The following is a 9,001-nucleotide window of genomic DNA, read 5'->3' on the forward strand; positions in this document are numbered from 1 at the left end:
TCTCTCTCTCTCTCTCTCTCAAAATAAATTTAAAAACTTTAAAAAAAAAAAGGAGGCTGGGCTGTGGATGGGGCTTCTGTTCTTGCTCAGTCCTGCCTGAGTTCAGTACAGCTCCACCATATTTCCTCTATGTAACAATTTTTGGTAAATTTGTGGGGAAAAAAAAAGAAGTTACTCAAATAAATGTGTATAATACAGGGGTGTCTTGCTAGCTCAGTTGGTAGACCATGCAACTCTTGATCTCAGGGTCGTGAGTTCAAGCCCCACACTGGGCCTAGAGCTTACCTTAAAAAAAATGTATAATACATACCCATGGAATGCAGAAATGCCATTATTTTAGATGGTAATATATCTGGGCAAAGAAATTCTTATTTATTGGGCTCTCAACTATAAACTAGAGACATTGAGGTATACAGACATTATTCAGACACAAATCCTATCTCCAAGGAACTTAATTTGGGTTTGGTAGAGAAAATAGTGAATGCACAAAAGTAAGAAATGATATAAAATGCCTTGCAAGGCAGATAAGGCATTATGGCAGTTCTAAGAAAGTCCCAGAGTATATATTATGATTATAATGAATTAATACTAACCAACAAAAGTTGCAACAGGAATTATTTAAGTTCGATGTACTTAAGGTTTTTTTTCTTTTTACACAGAATATTCCTATTTTGCATTAGCCATCTCTAAGAACCTATATTCGGTTTTCAGCAGGGTGCTCGGCAGTCTCTCACCAACAGATATAACAGTATTATCCCTTTTGTTCCTAATCAACATCTTATAGCTTACCAAAAGAGAGAAGGGGAAAAAAAAAGTGTACCTTGGTGATTCTAAGTAACATTTTCTCCATACAACTAAGACACAAAAACCAAAAGAAACTTAGCCAAAAAGTGCCTATCTACAATGGCAATGGTCACTTGATCAAAGCCAAACAATGAGGTTAGGAAGAGAATCCTGGATCCAACCAGCAAGAGGTCATGAAAGAAAACTCTTACATGGAGTAGGGTCATGAGATAAGAATTCAAACACAAATGCACCCAAACATGACACATGTACATATCACTTTGACTACGGACCATAGTATATTGACCATGCGCCCTGCGCTGTTCTAACCTCTGCTCATACAGTAATTAATTTATTTAATCCTTTATTAATTTATTTAATCCTTATAACAACCCTGTAGAGTAATCCTATAACAACAACAGTTGGGGATGTTGAATCATGGACAGTTTTGTTTTGTGTTTTTGTGGGTTTTTTTAGGTAACCTGCCTAACGTCCCCCAGTTCATAAGTGGCACAGCCAGGATTCGAACCAAGGCAGTCCATGCTTTTAGCCACTCTGCCAAGAAGGTTGAATTAGGCACAGTAGTCATTCCTTTCCCCCAAACTGTCATTTTCACTCTGGCTAACCACCTTTTCTTTCTCTCCACGTGTGACCAAAATCTTGCTGACTACCCTGAGAACAAACTAGTCCACCCACAGAGGCGAGCTCCGCTCTGCACCAGCATGCTGCAGCTTTTCCCTTCTATAATCTAACTAAACTCCCGCGCACTAAATTCCCGCGCACTACATGCTCTAGTGGGAAGTCTAAAACAGTGAGATCATCTGCATGGAGAAACAGATCAGAGATATCAGCTGATAAACACACACACACACACACCAGGCCACTGAATTTTCTGGTAATAATAAGTTGCAGTGCCCCATTGAGTTTTCTGTGCCACCAAATCCTCCCAGTTCCAGTTACACAAAGGCAACTTTGTCTTGGGAAGGCTACTGAGAAGATGGGCCTAATCTTGGCAAGGGCTTTGAGGACCATGCTATTATTTTTAAAAATAAGTGACAACAAATATTAGTTAAGCTGTCTTTTCAAAACTCGCGGTGCTGTTATCGCCATTGACATGGATCCCTACTTTTAGAAACATGAATATTTGACTTGATCTTGAAAGGCCCAAATATACATTTTCAGGATGGCAATCAACTGATCTAAGAGAAGTAAGTAGCACCTGGAAAAAAAAAATCTCCTTTGTTTTATTACTTTTTTTTTTTTCTTTTGGCATGATGTGAAATGCGTCACAAAAATGATTGAGCCAGGTCTCAGTGCTCTGAAAGGTAAATATTTTTATTATAATTCTCACAGGTTGGCATTTCCTTGGTCAGGTAGAGGCATCCTGTTCCTGTTTCAGTGCACAATGCACCACATTCATTGTTCCCCACCCACTGCCCATTGGCACATGGAGTTAACTCTTGCTCACCCACCTGTGGATTATCCATAGCTTCTGGGATCAAATCGTCTTTCTCCCCGCATGGTGGAAACTCAAGGAATATGAGCAAAATTGACTATTAGCGAAAGCAAAGCACGATCCGGAGGCTAAAAAATCAGAAACTCCTCTTTCACTCAACGTATACCCACCGAGCACCTCCCATGATCTGGGCACTGGGCCACCATGTTCCTAAGAACCACAAAACTACAGTATCCCCAAAGACAAATATCATGATTTGAGGAGACTTGGAGCTTATTTTCTTGATCGATGTGAATGGCTGTGACTCATAAATAAAATATATATATATTGCACTACCAGGAATCTGCTGAGGCCAAAGGATTGACATTTTCCCCAAATCACAAAGGGTTTTCAGGATTACACTAGCACTTTGCCTTCTCCTGACGTCATCTTTCTTAAATAGCCTTCAGAAAGGTAGAGATTGTACTTTTGATTTCTAAAACGACTCCACTCTTACAACATGACAGAGTTTACCAAGAGAGCAACTATAGACTACAGTCAATCATTTCTGGAATAGTGAGTGTCAGTTTACCTAATGTTTTGTATTTTACAAACATATAAACTGTACACGTATGTCTAAACATACCTACAAATCATTTTACATAAATTAAGTTCCTCTGACGACAACAACAGGATATTCACAGCAACAAAACAGAATGCTCATATTATACACATAAGTCCCATCAACTGAACTGTGATTTTTTTCTTTCAGGAGGCTAAGAAATCAGGAGTCTTAAACCACCACAGAAAGTAGAGAAAGAGTGGAACACAGTTGAGAGTCTTCCTTTTGTAATCAGTTGACTTATGGTCCTACCCAGGGATGATATCTTGAACCCTTTCAAACTAGGCATCTATTGCAGTGTGCAAGGAACATTTGAATTACAAAAGGGGGTGGGGATGAGCCTCAAATCCCTACAGTTGCCAGTTCCCCTGCAATAGTTTGAGGGCACTGATAAACCTCCATGTGAGCTTTCTGGTGAGTTCTACGTTACTAACAGTATTGGAACTCACCTGTTTCTTGGCCATTTCCTCCACCAGACATCTTTCTCCTTCTACTGGAAAATTCCTCCCTCACCTTTTCCAGGGCAAAATATACAAAGTTTCTGAAAAGAAGGGGCACACTGACTTCAAGGGGAGAACATCTTGTCCCTCCCCTCTTCCCCATGCAGATGCTGACAGAATAGAGGAAGAGGCAACTACGAGAGAAGCAGAAACCATCAGAAATCAAGTGCAGACCACTTGAGGAGAGTTTTACTGACAAGACGATTCAGACCACACACAAAAAGTGGCAGAGTGCCATTTCCCCCTAAATCCCTCTAACCTGAGATGTTTCCCACAACCTGAGGATCCAGCTGAACAATTACTTATTGCCATTTCCACGACAGTTCTTTTCTGGAGGATCTAAAGGCCTCCCACCTCATAACCCAAGTCATTCCTGCGTTGCCCTTCTTGAAAATCCTTTTTCAGTTGTTCTTTGAAGCCATTACTCTGAGCGGGTGGTTGTTTGGACTAACACATAGCTCTTACAACACTAAACCAGAAAATCGACACCATCATAAGACACAGAAACTGCGCCTAAGAGGTGAAATACATGTCTTCATCAGGCCAGTGGTTGAAACGTCCCAATATAACTTTTAACTTGGAATTATTCTGACAACCACTTTTTTTAATTATTTATTTATGTATTTTTACTTTAGAGAGAGAAAGAGAGTGCATGGGGGAGGGGGACAAAGGGAGGGAGAGAGAATCCCAAGCAGGCTCCACGCTCAGTGCCGACACGGGGCTCAATCCCATGACCCTGGGATCATGACCTGAGCCAAAATCAAGTGTCAGACACTTAACCTACTGAGGCATCCAGGAGCCCCTGACAACCACTTTTTTTTTTTTAATTTTTTTAATGTTTATTTATTTTTGAGAGATAGAGCAGGAGCAGGGGAGGGGCAGAGAGAGAGGGAAACACGGAAACCCAAGGAGGGTCCAGGCTCTCAGCTGTCAGCACAGAGCCTGATGCAGGGCTGGAACCCACAGACTGTGAGATCATGACCGGAGCTGAAGTCGGACACTTTACCAACTGAGCCACCCAGGCGCCCCTCCTAACAACCATTTTTTAAGCTGCATTCATATCTTCATCGTAACTTTAATGTTTAGCACACAAATTCTAGATTCAGGCGAAATATATCCTTTTCCTAAATCTAATGAATCCCAGACTTAAGCCCTCTTCAGAGTGAGTTTTTTCCTAGAATTATGCATCCTCTGGGAAAACCTGATCACAATTTCACTTGAACCCCAGTCCAATTATAAGATCTCTGTCCTCCTACCAGCACCCCTACATCTATTCCTCTGCCTATTCCTAAACAATCAGAAGGCACTAGAAATGCAGAGGTGGAATCCTATCTGAAACAAGCAAATACTTTCCTATAGCAGCCAAAACTCAATCATTTGGGACATGATTTACTTTTAATCTTCAGATCAAGAGTAGGATTTGGAAAGCAAAGGTATTTTGTAAAAAAAATACTAATAATAATTTCTTCTACTTTAACCTTCTAATCTTTGTTTAGATTACCTAGAGCAAGTTCCATTACTAACAAACCAAAGAGAACAGTCTAATCTAAATGTTCTTATCATGTGAGGTGAAAAAAATGTGAGTAGTCTTAAACATTAGTTACAGCAAGTATCTAGGACATGTGTCCAGAAGCACAGTTTTGTTGCTTTCTATCTCGAGTCTATCTTCAGTGTCACCAACTGTTTTGGGTGGAATCCTTTCAAAATTTAACCTAGAGCAGCAAGCGCAGTTGGGAATCAAAAACAAATACGTTGACTATTAAAACTATAGAGATTGGAATATAATGACGGTGCCAGATTTTCAATCCTACAAGCTTCAGAAAACTCAGTAACCAAGAGGAAGCCAAAATATCCTCAAAATTTGATTATTTTCGGCATACGTTCAAAAAGACCCTCGAACAGATGAATTTAAGAGTAGCCTCGTCAGGTAAAGAAGTATGACAGGTAGTCTAGCTACACTTTGTTTTTGTCAGGTTATTTCTTCATTTAACAAATACTGAACATTAATAATGAAGCTAGACTTTTGTGAAATTTCTGATTCCTCATTCTCTCGGTACGCAGTTATTAAGACAAAGAGGCCAACGGTATGTGTTATCAGAACAGGGTGAATGAAGGATAAGGTAGGCAAGAAAGGATACAAAAACCCCCATTTCTTTCTTTTCCTCCTCCTGTTTCCCTTTCAGACTGAGTTGGTTTTGTTTCCCTCTAAGATTTCAGATCATCAGTCTGACAAAAATTATTGTTTAAATTAATGGCAACACAAATTCCTACAAAGTGCTATCTCACTGCCTTGTCTAGAGATTGTGTTTTACGCCACTGACAACCTTTCACCTTTCAGAATCGGCACCTGCAGTTCTCAAACACTCTTGATCTAAGTGCAGTTGTGCTTAAAACTGCGGCAACTTCTTCATGTTTGTGTGGCCAACCCTTTGCTTTCTCTCCCCTGAAAAATGTGTGTGACTCCAGCATTAAAACTTTTAAAGAACTTTGAAAGAAACATTTCTAATCTGCATTCCTGCTAAAGACAACGGAGTGAGTCATTCGGATGCCACCAGAAAGAAATTGCTTGATTTTTCCGTACAAACCAGTATGGCCTGTAAGTACCTTGAAGACACTATCTTTCTATCATTTTGATAAGCCTCAGGAAAGAAGCCACATCCTCAAATGCCTTGGGACAGTACCCAAGAGTGGATGGACTCTTAACTAATTAAAAAATGAATCATTTATTTGCAAAATTCCACGTCATTTATTCTAACTGATTTCCTAAATATCCGGTGACTGGTGATTTGTCGGCTGTCATAATTCATCAGCCCTACACTTTTACGCAGAATGAATTTGTAACTTTAAACAACTAAGCCTCCACTCAGTGCTACCTTTGGAGGTAAACTACTGCAGGAAGGCATTCCCCCCATCCCCGCCCCCCAACCTTAACACTTCAATGAGATAGATGCCTGTCATGAATATTTCCTCAATCGCAAGTTAATCAGATTCTAAAAGTCACCTGTGCCACTGGATGGCCCAATAGTGTGTTTTCAAGGATGAAAAAAAAAAAAAAAAACGTTTCTTGTATGAAAAAGGCTTCATCAAAGGTTCCATCAGAGGAAACATGATGGGGCTATATAGGATTTTCTGCTTTTCCTGAAGCTGGCACTTTTAAAATCTTTTTATAAACCGTTTCTTTCCCACTAAATATACCAGGGTTGAAGGGAGAGTGGTACAATGAGAGAGATCAGGGCTGAAGAGAGAAGAAAAAGGGAAAAAAAAATTCAAAATTGGGACCCAAATGTAAGATTAAGGGAAGGTAGTTAGAAGGATTGCCAAAAAACCACCTTACCTTTGTTATGTATTTGGAGTCGCCCACTTCAGAAATTAACACCATTCACAGCCCGGTAGCAATTTACACAGCTAGGAAGTAACCTACAACATCTTCTCGGCCTCCCTCTTTTTAATGTAAAACCAAAATAAGGAGTGTCCAGCTACTCCCCACTGCGCCGCTTAAAGCAACAGATCGTTTTAGGCTCAACTCCCAGACTCTGGGAATTCCAGTTTGTCAGAATTTCTTAACCTTGGAAACCTGCGGAGAGAAACTCTCAACGAGGACAACTCCCTAAGCCCCGGCTTCTCACTGTCCCAAACTGCACATTCCAAAGTGGGAAGCAGGAGCGATAACCAGAAGGCAGCTCTCGGGGGCTAAATTCCTGGCGGGAGCGAGAGAACTTGAAAGCGCGGCGAATCCACTGGCCGAGCGGCGCCGGGTCCGCACCCGGGGGAGACGAGTGGCCCCGAGAGCCCGGCTGCGTCCGGCGCTGCGCACGGGGAGCGCTCCGTGTCTGCTCTCCGAGCTCTTCCCTGTTCCCTCCTCCCTCCTCCCGCAGCCCTCCCCCAGCCGAGGCCATTCGCCTCACAGTAGCAAGGTTGTCTCTCGTCTACTCCCTTCCCTTAAACTCACCAAACCAGATTTTTACTCCCGACACCAGCAACTTCCCGTAAATCTGCACTGAAATTTTATCCTGCTCGCTGAGCCACCGCTGGCTAAAGGCCAGTGCAACATTCCTGTTGTTTTAGGAGCGCAGATACCTTTGCTGAAGGTTAAAAAAAAAAAAAAAAAAAAAAAACAACTGCCTGGATGGGAGAGATTTGGGGACTCCACCAGACAGATTTCTCCCCGCGCTCAAAAAGTCACATCCAAGTCAGACACCCAGAAACGGCCCCACAAGTGGCACCTGCTCCACCTGAGGACATGTGTCCTCAGACGTCTGGCCCCCTTCGGGTTGTTCAGAGAAATCAAGCAGAACCATGTTTGAGGAATAAGGAACCTGCTGCTGAATCACGAGCCGAACAGTACCACCCCACCCCCGTTCTTCCCCCTGGTACAAAAAGTCGTTTAACCAGGTAGGATCACAGCGAGCCCCGCGGCGGGCCTAAAGGAAGGGGGGGGACCTCCCAGAGTGTCCTTACCTGAGGCACAGCACCGCTTGGACGCGCGCAGGAAGGAACGTCACGCGGACGAAACCCTGACCTTTGCCGGGGCCTTCGCAGCAGGGCCTGGGGCCTGGGCGCTGCTCGTTTAGAAGTGGCTCATTTTAATGCGCTCTGACCTAAAGTTACAGCTGGTTTCTAGAAAGGGAACAAAAAAACACTGCATTTAAAAACAGCAGCCAAGCCCTCCCTTAACCTTGCCTGATCTATGGGGAGTTGGCTCTAACCCCCACCTCATCCCCGTCCCAAAGAAACCCGCAATCTGTGCCCCACCCCTTCGCATTACCTGTTTATACAAGAGTTAAGGAGCCTCACGCATTTCAATAGAGCGCTAAGCCTGTTTGTAGGCGCGTAACCGGCCAACAGGAATCGAATTCTGTGACTAAACAAACTAGAAGAGGAAGCAGGCACCACCAGGAACCTAAAACGGAGTTGTGATTTCGGGTTGCAGTGTCACCAACTGAGAAAAAAAAAAAAAAAGGACTGTTTGTCATTGGGCTATTTTAGTGAAAGACTAGTCCAAAAAAAGGGGGGTTTTTTTGCTGGTTAAATGAGTTAATACATAGAAGAGCTTAGAACAGTGCCTGGCACATATTTAGCAGCTATTAGCAGTAGTACTGGTAGTAGTTTTTGTACTATGGATTCTTTCAAGGGCATAATCAGAGTTAGAAGTTGGCTCTAGACGCAGCCCTGCTATTTGCTAGCTGTAGGGCCATGAGCAGGGTTTTTTTTAAACTTCTCCCAGCTTCTGGAAGATTCCAGTGACGAGATTTTTGCTCACAGTTTACATTGTAGACAGTCTTGCATACATTGGAAAGTAAAGTTCCTGTAAAGGAGTGTCCAACTGATTTTCATCTCACTTAAAAGTTGCAAGATTGACAAAACACATGGAGATAAATTGGCCTGTGCATTCTGTGAAGTTCACTAGTAGAAAACTCAGGACCAGCAATCAACCCTAGATGTGTGCTTCATTCTAATTTGAATTTAGGCCCTTGATTTGCTGTCTGACCCTGGGAAAGTTACTTACCCTATTCAGTTAGAAGCTGCTGCTGGCCAAATAATAGTCTTTGCTATTTGAAAAACAGTGTGAAATAGGGGGAAATAATTTTTACACTCCTCATAAATATTAAAAGGGGATTACTGGAGGCTAAAAAATGTGATCAGTGCCAACAGGACACCCTT

General features: G+C 42.3%; 1 protein-coding gene across 3 annotated transcripts in view; it reads right to left on the reverse strand.

Moving 5' to 3' along the window:
• The window catches only part of RBM47 (RNA binding motif protein 47), a 156,149-nt gene extending 147,917 nt beyond the window's left edge, over positions 1-8,232 (reverse strand). Inside the window, exons 1-3 of one of the 3 annotated variants that reach the window (XM_049631948.1) lie at positions 8,106-8,231; positions 7,799-7,957; positions 7,290-7,422 (exon numbers count right to left, since the gene is read on the reverse strand). The gene's annotated coding sequence lies outside the window, so the exon portion shown is untranslated. Of the gene's footprint in view, positions 1-7,289; positions 7,423-7,798; positions 7,958-8,105 lie in introns of all 3 variants that reach the window. The other 2 variants (XM_049631949.1, XM_049631947.1) reach the window with 2 other exon arrangements.
• Between the last annotated feature and the right edge of the window lie 769 nt (positions 8,233-9,001).

Source organism: Panthera uncia, chromosome B1 (genome assembly GCF_023721935.1).
Source record: "Panthera uncia isolate 11264 chromosome B1, Puncia_PCG_1.0, whole genome shotgun sequence".
NCBI classification, from domain to species: domain Eukaryota; kingdom Metazoa; phylum Chordata; class Mammalia; order Carnivora; family Felidae; genus Panthera; species Panthera uncia.